At 43.0% G+C, this 11524-nt stretch overlaps 1 pseudogene; it reads left to right on the top strand.

Annotated features, from left to right (window-relative positions):
• Nucleotides 1-6629: 6629 nt before the first annotated feature.
• On the top strand, nucleotides 6630-7125 carry LOC110291786 (annotated as a pseudogene).
• The last annotated feature ends 4399 nt before the right edge of the window (nucleotides 7126-11524 follow it).

The raw sequence follows: 11524 nt of genomic DNA, 5'->3' as shown, positions 1-11524 counted from the left end.
ACAGCTAGCCACTACCTCTTCCCCTTCCTCTAGATCTCCACACAGACTTTTGAAATTATCACCAAGGTGACAATATTTGTCGAGTCCTGATGTGGTTTTGCTCTTTTTGAATCATTCTGATACAAAGAAGAAGAGGAAGAGGAAGAGGAAGAGGAAGAGGAAGAGGAAGAGGAAGAGGAAGGAGGAGGGGGAGGGGGAGGGGGAGGAGAAGAAGGCTCCTTTCAGTCTCTTTCAAAAGCACACGCACTGCTATGGTTTAGATATTAAATCTGCCCTCAGAACTCCACTGTTGAAGACTTGGCTCCCAACACTCAGAGACTAGGATTTAAGGAAGTGATTGTATCATGGGGGTCTTTGGTTAATTGGGGTTATCTAATTATGGATTCATCATTTTATGATGTTACTAGGACATTATAAAAGCTAGGAGGTGGGACCTAGTTGGATGAGCTGCAGTCACTAAGGTGTTGTGCCTTGAGAGGTAGATCTTGTCCCCTGACATCTCATGGCTCCACTTCTTGGACACAATGAGCTGAGTGTTGCTGTTCTTTGTTCCTTTACCCCAGTGTACTTCCTGCCTTTCCACAGGCTCAGAGTGACCATGAACTGAAACTCCTGAGTCAAAATAAGTCTTTCAAGATTTTTTAAAATTTTGTTTATTCATTGTACATCCCAATATCAGCCCCCCCCCTCCAGTTCCCTCTCACAAAGATTCTCCTGTCTTACCTTACCTTTCTCCTCTGAGAAGGAGGAGTCCCCCTCTGGGTATACTACACACACACACACACACACATCTCAGAGCATCAATTCACTGCAGGAATAGGCTCATCCTCTCTCATTGAGGCCAGACAAGGAAGCCCAGTTAGGGGAACAAGACTCACAGGCAGGCATGCAGGCAACAGATTCAGGGACAGCCCCTGCTCCTGTTGTTGAGGGATATGCAGGAAGATCAAGCTGCACATCTGCTACATATGTGCGGGGGTGGGGATAGGGGTGGTTAGATCCATCTTGTGCTTGATCTGTGGTTGGCAGTTCAGTCTCTGGGACCCCTTAAGGGTCCAGGTTGCTTAACTCTGTTGGTCTCCCTGTGGAGTCCTTGTCCTCTTTGGGTTCCTCAATCCTTCCCCCAACTCTTTCACAAGATTCCCTGAGCCCCATCTAATGTCTGGCTGTGAGTCTCTGTATCTCTTGCCATTGTTTTAGTTTACTAATGTATTTTTGACACAATGAGGAAAGCTGAAAGTAAACTACATCTCAAATACTCGATTATCTTCCCCCTAAACCCAATGACATGAAAGGGGATGATAAAAAGTAGTGGAAATTATTTTCAATTATATGTATATCAATACAATTGTTTACATTGTATTGGTTAATTTCTGGATTCTGCAACAAAATACTTAACAGGAAGTAATTAAAGGAAGGAAAGAAGCGTTATCTTGGTCCACAGTTCAAGAGCACACTACATTCCATCATGGTGGAGAAGGCTTGGCAGAGGAGTGAGAGACTGGCTGGTCACATAGCATTGGAAGTCAGAACGCAGAGTGTAAATAGGAAACTGAGATACACAACCTCCTATGCTACCCTCAGTGGCCCATTTCCTCCAGCTCAGCATTTCCTATAGGTTCTAAGCCTTCCCAAACAGCATCACCAGCTGGGAAACAAGTGTTCAAATATATGTGTGAAGCCCAAAGGAAGAACTACCAGGACCCCTTGAAGGAAGCTCTTGGAGACAGCAATCGATGCAATCACAAGACGATTTTATTGTTCCAACTCTTTGGGGACAATCACTCAGGCAGGAGAAGTGACCCGAGCACACACTGGCAGAAGCTTATATACATTTTGAGCAGGGCAGTTTTCAGCAACAGCAACTGGACAGTATACTATTGGCAGGTCAGTTTAACCTTTAAACTGATTGGTTGGTGTTGGTGGGCTGTTGGAAGCTTTCTAAGGGGAACCGTCTACTGCCATGTTGGCCCCATTGGACCATTAACCCATGGGTTTTCTTGGAATTGTGTGGCCTCACCCTTCTGGGAAGGAAGGGGCCCTCAGGTGAAGAGCCTAGGAGGTAATTGTCCATTGTCATAGACTTTACACATGAGACTTAAGGGAACATTCCACATTCAGAACCTTCTTAGTTACTGTGCTATTGCTAGGAAGTGATACTATGACCAAGACAACTCTTAGAAATGAAAGAATTTAATTGGGGGCTTGCCTATTGTTTCAGAGGTTTAGTCCATTATAATCATTCCAGAGAGTGTAACAGTACGTAGGCAAGCCTGGTGCTGGAGAAGTAGATGAGAGCTCACATCTAATCCACAAGTTGCAGGCAGAGAGAAACTGGGTCTGGTGTGGGCTTCTGAAACCTCAAAGCCTATCTACAGTGGCAAAGCTCTCACCAAGACCACGTGTACTTCAACAAAGCAACATCTCCTAATTCTTCTTCAACAGTTCCACTCACCTAACTAGGTGCCAAGCATCCAAACATTTGTACCTATGGGAGGGAGCATTCTTATCCAAACCAGCACAAGGACAGTCCATATTCAAACCACATCAATGTTTAAATAAAGACTCTCTCTCTCTCTCTGTCTCTCTGTCTCTCTGTCTCTCTGTCTCTCTGTCTCTCTCTGTCTCTCTCTCTCTCTCCCCCTCCTCAATCTTCAAATAAGTAACTAAAGATTAAACAGTTGTCTGCTCTAACATTACTAGAGCATTTTTCTCATCTTTATGAACACTTTAGACTTCCAAAATAGCTACATCTCTTCCTACCTTGCTTCTGTGTTCCAGGGAAGAGTAACAAGATGGAAAGGAGACAAAAAGAATTCACGGACTTGGTTGAGGGTTTTTAAAGAGTGCTTCCTTGGGGCAGGAGAGATGACTCAGGGGTTACGAGCACAGACTGCTCTTCCAGAGGTCTTGAGTTCAATTCCCAGCAACTACATGGTGACTCACACCATCTGTCATGGGATCTGATACCCTTTTCTGGTGTGTCTGAAGACAGCGACACTGCACATACATTAAATAAATAAGTAAATAAATATCTTTTTTAAAAAGAGTGCTTCCTTATATCTCACACAACAGATTTATCTTTCCTTGTCTAAGAAGGACCAAGTTAGGCTGACTCCATGACAGGCTGCAAACTGGCAGTTTGGCATACCTTTCTCTTTCCCAGAACTGAAAAAATTAGAAACAAGTAGCCAATCAGGAAGCTGCCCTACCACCTAGCCTGAGCCAACCTCATGGGCAGCCAATCAGGAGCTGTAGAAGCTGCCCAACCACCTAGCTTGAGCCAAGTACAGTTAATCAGCAAAAGTTCCTCAAGTCTCCCAGAGTCTTAGCCAATCACACAGGTGCCTATACCCCTGGAGATAGAGCCAACCAATCAAGGGGAAGAAAGGTAAAAGTTGCTCACTTTTACCCTTACAGGTTTTAAACTGACCCTGCAAAGTCCACACCTCTGTCTTATACCCTAATGTATGGTGGGCCCCTGAATGCATCTTCTCTGAAGAATAAACACTTTTTGCCGTTGCATTCTATTTGGGTCTGGGTATCATTCTTCACGAGTCACGGACCTTTTTACATGATGCCACCCTCCACAATATGTCACCCTCCAGCTTAACCAAGTCAGGTTAATAAGCTATATTTATTTATTGCCATTAAATGCAAAACAAAATTCTATTAGGAAGAAAGACAAGAAATTTATATCAGGAAGCCATCTACCACCATCTCCTAGTTTGGAGGAAAGAAAGACTTGAAGGTGTCATGATGAATGTAGAGAAGAAAGGCAGATGGATTAAAGTCACTTCAAAGAACTTGATAAAATAAGAGTAACAGATACAGATAAACCAATATAAGAATAGCTGATATCCCAGAGAAAACCTCAAGACCAAAATAGGAAATGCATTTTAAAAACTAAATAAAGGGCTCGAGAGATTGATTGCTGAACAAGTGGGAGGATATGAGTCTATATTCCCATAAGCCATGGAAAACCAGGTGTGTGGCACATGTCTGTAAACTTAGTGCTCCTATAATGAGATGCGAGAGGGAGATAGAAGATTCTTTGGAGGGCTGGAGAAATGGCTCAGCCGTTAAAGGCTAGGCTCACAACCAAAAATACAAGAATTCAGTTCCCAGCACCCACGGCTGTCTCTCCAGCCACAAAAAATAAAAAATAAAAAGATTCTTTGGAAGACTGTGGGCCAGCTAGCCTGGCATATTTAGTAGCAAACAAAAAGAGGCCTTGCCTCAAACAAGATGGAAGGCAAGAATAGACAACTGAAGTTGCCTTCTAACCTAAACGTGTGTATCATGGCTTATGCACACATAGAGATTAAAACAATAATTGCTGAGGTGTGTGTGGGGAATTGCAGGCTGGTCTCCAGTTGAGCTGAAGTCTGAACCCCGAAGGGTGATAATTTGCCTAAGTGACACGGTAGGCGTTCCCTCATGCTCCTGGAACTCTGGCTCCTGCCTAAGTTACCGACCCCCACAGCCCCCACAAGAGAAGCATGGCTAGAAGTCATGTAGGCAATAGCCCAAGCTTCTGACCTTCAGGCTAAACTCCTCCCCAGTTACCTAGCAACAGTGAAGACCATAAAAAGGGCTGTTCAGCCCTACTTTGCTCTCTTACCTCTCACTCCTTTGTTCTCTTACCTCTCACTTCTCTCACTTCTCTCACTCCTCTCTCCTCTTTCCTTCCTTTTGTCTTCTCCTCTCCTCTCTTCTCCTCTCCTCTCTCCTCTCTCACTCTCTTTTCTCTAGCCTTCCCCCCCCCTCTCTTTTTCTCTCTCTCTCTCCCCTCTCTTTTAAAATCATTGAGAGTCTCTGCTCATCGAGATCTGCTGCACTCACTCTCATCAGTGTTAGGAACCTCTTCCCGCATCCCTCTCTCCTATAACCCTGGTGGCTTTAGCAAAGTAGCTCTGGGGTTCCCAGGTAGGGCTGCCCCTTGGCCACCCCCTGAAGAGTGGGTCAGAGGCTTGAATGCCCACCCAGGGCTGAGTGGAAAGTGTACGGCAGCTCTCCCACGCCTGACAGAACAGAGAATAGGTAAAACTCTGGCGGGGTGTGGGTTTTTCCTCCCCCCTCTTCCCCTGGGCCCCCTTTTTAGTTCCCAACAGGTGTGCTGGCCACAAGCCTAGTGATGAAACACTGTCTCAAGGGACTAAGTCAGAGGACGATGGGTTAGAACACATAACATCCTCTGACCTCTACACACACAGGGGCACATGCATAGGCCATACATGTATGTCACACATACACAAGCAGGAGATACTAAAACGTGCTTTCTGCACAGGCATAGAAAGCAGGCTATAGCCCAGCAAAGCAAGACAATGGCCATTTGCAAAAATGGAAGAGCATCCTTATCAGAAATCTAACTTTGATGCCACCTTGATCTTGGACTCTGATCTCCAGAACTATGAAAAAATAAATTTCTGTTTTAAAACTATCCAGTCTTCCCTGATTGTGTTCGCGTATGAGTGTGTGCCTGACTGTGAGTGTGCGCATGTATGTGATGACAGCTAATTTAAACTAATGGAAACACCTATGAACTTTGTAAAAAAAAAAAAAAAACCTTCTTGATCGTGAAACCAAGCCAATCAAAAAGAAAAAAAATTCAAGATTTTAAGTCTCAGCTTTGAAAAGGCCACGATAAAAGAACAAGTGACAAACACTGTCTCTATTTAACCTTGAGATGAAGGATGCTTGAGGGCTCAGCCCTAAACAAGACTTATAACCTGTGAGGGTTAGGAAATAGTAACACTGAAAAGGCAGAACGCGAACCAGGCATGTTGGTACTCACCCAGCATTTGATAGGCAGAGGCAGCCAGAGCTCTGCAGGTTCAAAACCAGCCTGGTCTACATAGCAACTTCCAGGCCAGCCTGGGATACACAGTTTGATTTTGTTTGGGGCTTTTCTAAATAAGGGGGTAGAAAGAATGTAAAGATCAGAAAGCAGGGAGAAGGACTTTGAGAGGCCATCTTCCAGACTTCATGTAGCCATGGCAAACCTGAAATCACAGCAACAACTATGCCTGCTGGCACTGGGTCCACACCTGTTAGCTCCACCCAACAACAGTCAGCTATGGATGAGAAACTTGCTGACAAGGCCCTACCACTTCCTGTTGCTTTATCAGCAACTAACAGATTATGTTAGGGAGGCACCTGCTGTACAGTCGTGTGCCCATTAGTGAACACACCAGCAAAGTTCCTGACCCAGGGTCATACAGATGGCCCTAGTTAAACGCTGTGGACATAAAACAAAAATTATGATTATGGGGAAGAGATTTGTAGGAAGGTAAGCTGGTAGGAGTGGTAGGGGAGAGAGAGCAGGAGAAGGGTAGCCAGACTCCATTATAAACCTGCATGAAATTGTCAGAGAACAAAGTTTATTAGTAAGAAGATGAAAACTCAAATTATAAAAATGAAAATGGAAAAAAAATGGCATATGTCTCAATAGTAAAGAAAGTTCGTTCAAAACCAATTAGTCTCCCGAGGTTTTGCTTTTTAAAACTTTCTTATGTAAATGTAGGTTTATAGTCATATGAAAGATAATTCAGAGATAGGTTTTACTTTAAAAATCTATAATATGCTTCTTCCACAGGAGGCCTACACACCGCCTCTGTGCCGCCGCCATGTCTCTAGTGATCTCTGAGAAGTTCCCACACATTTGCAAGTACTGAACACCAACCTTGATGGGCGCCGGAAATAGCCTTCGCCATCACTGCCATTAAGGGCGTGGGGCGGAGCTATGCTCATGTGGTATTGGGGAAAGCAGATATCGACCTCACCAAGAGGGCTGGAGAACGCACTCGGAGAATGGCGTGTGATCACCATCATGCAGAACCCACGACAATACAAGATTCCAGACTGGTTCCTGAACAGACAGAAGGATGTGAAGGATGGGAAGTACAGCCAGGTTCTGGCCAACGGTCTAGAAAACGGTGAGAACCTGGAGCGGCTGAAGAAAATTCGAGCCCATAGAGGGCTGCGCCACTTTTGGAGCCTTTGTGTCCGCGGTCAGCACACCAAGACCACTGGCCGCAGGGGCCATGCTGTGGGGGTATCCAAGAAGAAATGAGTCTCTGGGCCTTTGCTGTTAATAAATAGTTTATATACCTATGAAAAAAATCTATATTAAAAAAAAGGAAAAATCAGGGCTGGAGAGATGGCTCAGTGGTTAAGAGCACTGATGGCTCTTCCAGAGGTCCTGAGTTCAAATCCCAACAACCACATGGTGAATCACAACCATCTGTAATGAGATCTGATGCCCTCTTCTGGAGTGTCTGAAGACAGCTACAGTGTACTTATGTATAATAAATAAATAAATAAATATATCTTTTTTTTAAAAAGAAAAAAATCAATAATCAATTGAACTCTGTTGGGGACAGAGAGAGGGCTGTAGGGATCCGATTGTGTTTACACAGTATGGTGCTGGCACAGATCTCCAACATGAGTCAGGATGGCTGATGCTAGGCACCTTGCAGGGCTCAGGGTAAGCACATAATGGCTGACACTGGATGTTGGGGAACCCAAAAGTAAACAGTAGCGCAAGCTGCTATATTCCTGGTGAATGTCACTTTTGTGTGACTTATATGTAAATATGGCCTTCAGTCGGAGGTGTGCATCTTGGCCTTTACCAGCACTCAACTCATGGTTACCAACATGTCTAGTAAGTAACATATACGTCAATAAATAATGTATGTCTTATTTATCCTCATGATCTCTTTAAAGTCCCAGCCTCCTGTGAGCTGCCTCCTCTGCTAGAACGAGAGCTTGAATACCACAATGTCTTGGTTCATACACTCTGGTTCAGTTCTTCTTTGAAAACCTAAGCTCAGCTTACACATTTCATTCTACCCTCAAGACATTGAGAGCATCATTGACAAACCAAAGAAGCAATCATACCCATGCCTATCCTGACGAACCAACTAGCTTATTGGGGTTCCTTGTAGAAGTATAGATAACTCAGAGTATAGATACCTTTCACTCTGGGAAGCCCACTCAGCTTTAATGATGAATCCTGAAGGCTGGAGCCCTGAAGCTCCTTGTACAACTTTCCGGCAGCTCCAGGGAAGGCTGTTCTCTTCACCAGCAAATGACTGCTGCCATGAAACCTTGGGGAGAGGCCACTGTAGCCTTAGAGGTGTCAAGCCTCCAGAACATGGTAAGTTAGCCAAGCTTCTTGAGTCTTATGGGCCTTCCTCCTCCCTGTAGCAGGGAACATTTTAATCCCAAGGAAAGCACACATTTATAAACTTAGTAAATCCAAGCTGTCACTTTTAATGGCCTTCAATTAATAGCATTTCATTTCTAAACTTAGTTAATTAAAATGTTAATATGTTTTAAGCTGAATTTTCTGAATGATAAAATCTTTTCAAGTAATAAAGTCATAAATTAATCTAAAAAAATGATTAACTGTAAGGACTATTTAGGCATTCTAATACTTTGTATAAACAGTAAAATTTCAACTTAAATTTACAAGTACTAACTAATAACTCATTTCCACATTCTAAAGTGAACTTAATTCAACAAACCAAGCTCATGCTTATGTTACCATATATAATACTATATATTACAGATACTCTTAAGAAGATAAAAATGTGGATATGACAAGCTTTGTCCTCTTAAACACTAATTACTAATATTAATTCTATAATCCTATGGCCAAAAATGATACCTAATTTGAATTTCAGATGTTTTCTATAAAAGTTCAGTTATAACTTTTAAGGTATTCTACCATTGCTTGTTCAAGTAAAATGAAGTACTTTTTGCAGGCTTTGATTTCTCTTGTTCTTCCTCTCATGAGAGTAAGAGTGTATGACACGTGTGTATGTGATTTTGCTTCATGTAATAGTGGGCTGTCTGTCTATATGTACAGACTTACATGAGTGTGTGTCCATAAGTGAATGGAGTGTTTGTACGAGAGACTGACTACAGATATTCTCACATGAGCTATGGGAATAATGTTCACCAATAATAATACAGATTGTTTCAAGACACCAGGATTTAGACATTGACTGCATGATTTCAAAAATTTCCTTGTTAGTTGAAAAAGCACATTCATTTTAAAGAGAAAAAAATCTATAAATATCATTTTAATTATTTATTTCTGTTTGTGTGAGGAAGAGAGGCACATATATGCATGCCACAATGCATGTGTAGGGGTCACAGGGTAATTTGCGGGAGTCTGTTCTCTCCTTCCACCATTTGGGCCCTGGGGATTGAATTTTGGTCACGGGCCTTAGTGTAAGGCATTTTTACCTGCTGAGTTTCTTGCTGATCCAAAAATGTTTAGAAAAAAATTAATGTGTTATAAATAGAGATGGGTCTCCAAAGATTCACACCAATATTAAGAATGTTGAGTTAGTGTTAGTTCAACAGTGAAGAGCACTGGCTGCTCTTTCAGAGGACCAAGGTTCAGTTCCTAGCACTAGCTGCTAGGTGATTCACAACCATCTATAACTCCAGTTTCAAGGGATCTGATGCCCTCATCTGATCCTTAGTGGCATACGGTACACATACATACATGCAGACAAAACTTTCAAAGCACATAAATAAATCAAAAAAATAATTTAGCTGGGCATGATGGTGTTCACCTTTAATTCCAATATTGTGGATGCAAAGGCAAGAGGACCTCTATGAGCACAAGGCTAGCCTGGTCAACACAGCAAAGTCAAGACTAGCCTGGTCAACATAGCAAGGTCAAGGCTAGCCTGGTCAACATAGCAAGGTCCAGGACATTCATTGCTATATAGAGAGATCCTGTCTAAAAAAAACCAAAAGGACTGTTAGCTCAGGGAGGCCCAGGATGGGATGGTAATCAGCACATAGACTTTATAAATGCCTAGAAAAGAAACAGTAAAGGAAAAACACTTTCGCTCATATGTCAAGTCCAAAGGAAAGCTGTCTAGGTGGGGACCTCGGGGCTCTCCGTCCTTTCTAGCTTTGTTCTCCTTCTGACTGTTTTCCTTACCTGAACTCATAAGGTTGCATTTAGGAATTCTCTCCAAATCCAACCATAAAAAAAGAAAGAGGGGAGCAGAGGGAAGATGGAAGAAAGGAAGGATGGATAAAAAGGAAATGATGTGTGTGTCTTTTTGTCAGGGAAGAACTAGCTTTCCAGGGGGAAATTGACTTAAATTTGTACTTCATTGACCAGAATTATCTTGTGCAACCCACGCTTGGCGCATGGACAAACACCCCCAACGAGCAATGCGATTTTATGTTCAAACCGCATACTGTACATATGTTTCTCTGTATTGTTTCAGTTTTCTTAAGAATATACTTATGTTTTTTGCTTTGTTTTGTGTTTCCAAGACGGGGTTTCTCTGTGTAGCCCTGGCTGTCCTGGAACTCACTCTGTAAACCAGGCTGGCTTCGAACTCAGAAATCCACCTGCCTCTGCCTACCAAGTGCTGGGATCAAAGGCGTGTGCCACCACTGCCTGGCTTATACTTATGTAATATGTAAAAAGAAATCTTGTGTACAGAAGATAGGGAACATTCTAGAGAACAAATAGCCCAATTAATCTAAACCCTCTAAGTGTGTGAGAGTATTTCAGATACAATTGTCTATAATTATATATTTAATTTAGCTAAGAATCAGTTGCTAAAATGATACGAACTGTTCCATTTCCCAGGTGGCATGATCCACTGTTTCTAAGAAGCAATGTTTGAATAAGCTCCAGGCTAGACCTTGGGCAAATATTCATGCAGGAAACTTGAGTTGGCTTCTCTTACGGCATTTGCTCCTGCTCCCATCCCCATCCCTAACTCCCCCCACCCCTGGTAGATGGACGAAGAGCTGGACAGACAGACTCTGGTGGGAGGAGCGGAAAGAGTATAAGCTTTGTCTTAGTTACCTTTCTACTGCTGAGACAAAGCACCAGGACCCAGACAACTTATAGAAGAAAGGCTTTACTTGGCTTAAGGTTCCTGGGGGGTAATAGTTCATGATAGCGGAGCCAAGGTAGCAGCCTCCAAGAGGCTAGAGTAGCCCAGAGCTTAACAACAAATCACAGGCAGGAATCACAGGGCTAACTCAAAATGGCACAAGTCTTTTGAAACCTCAAAACTGAGCTCCCCCCCCCCATGCCACCCAGCTCTCCTCCAGCAAGACTTCCTAAACCGACCCAACTAGCTTCATCAACTGGGGACTGAGTGAGTAGTGGGAAGCCCGAGAATGAGGGGGATGTGTCCCCTTCACACTGCTTTAGGCTTCTGCTCTATTGTCAAGTTTATACTTGCGCTTTGACATGTTAATGCTGCCGGGAAAGCTCCCTTCAGTCATTTCATGACCATTTTTTATTTGAAAGAATAAACCAAACTGGAAACCAATCATGACTGAGGGAAACTAACGCAAACATTTTCTTATTTGCAAAATCAAATAAAAAGAGCACTGAGGTTCGAGAGAGTAAATAGAGCAATGTGTTGTCTCAGTGTGCTGCTTGGAATTCTGCATTTGAGAGTAACTGATTTTCCTAGTCCTTCCTTCCTTCCTTCCTTCCTTCCTTCCTTCCTTCCTTCCT

Source organism: Mus caroli, chromosome 3 (genome assembly GCF_900094665.2).
Source record: "Mus caroli chromosome 3, CAROLI_EIJ_v1.1, whole genome shotgun sequence".
Taxonomy (NCBI): domain Eukaryota; kingdom Metazoa; phylum Chordata; class Mammalia; order Rodentia; family Muridae; genus Mus; species Mus caroli.
The sequence above is the reverse complement of the archived record's forward strand: the minus strand, read 5'-3'. Positions and strand labels throughout refer to the sequence as shown.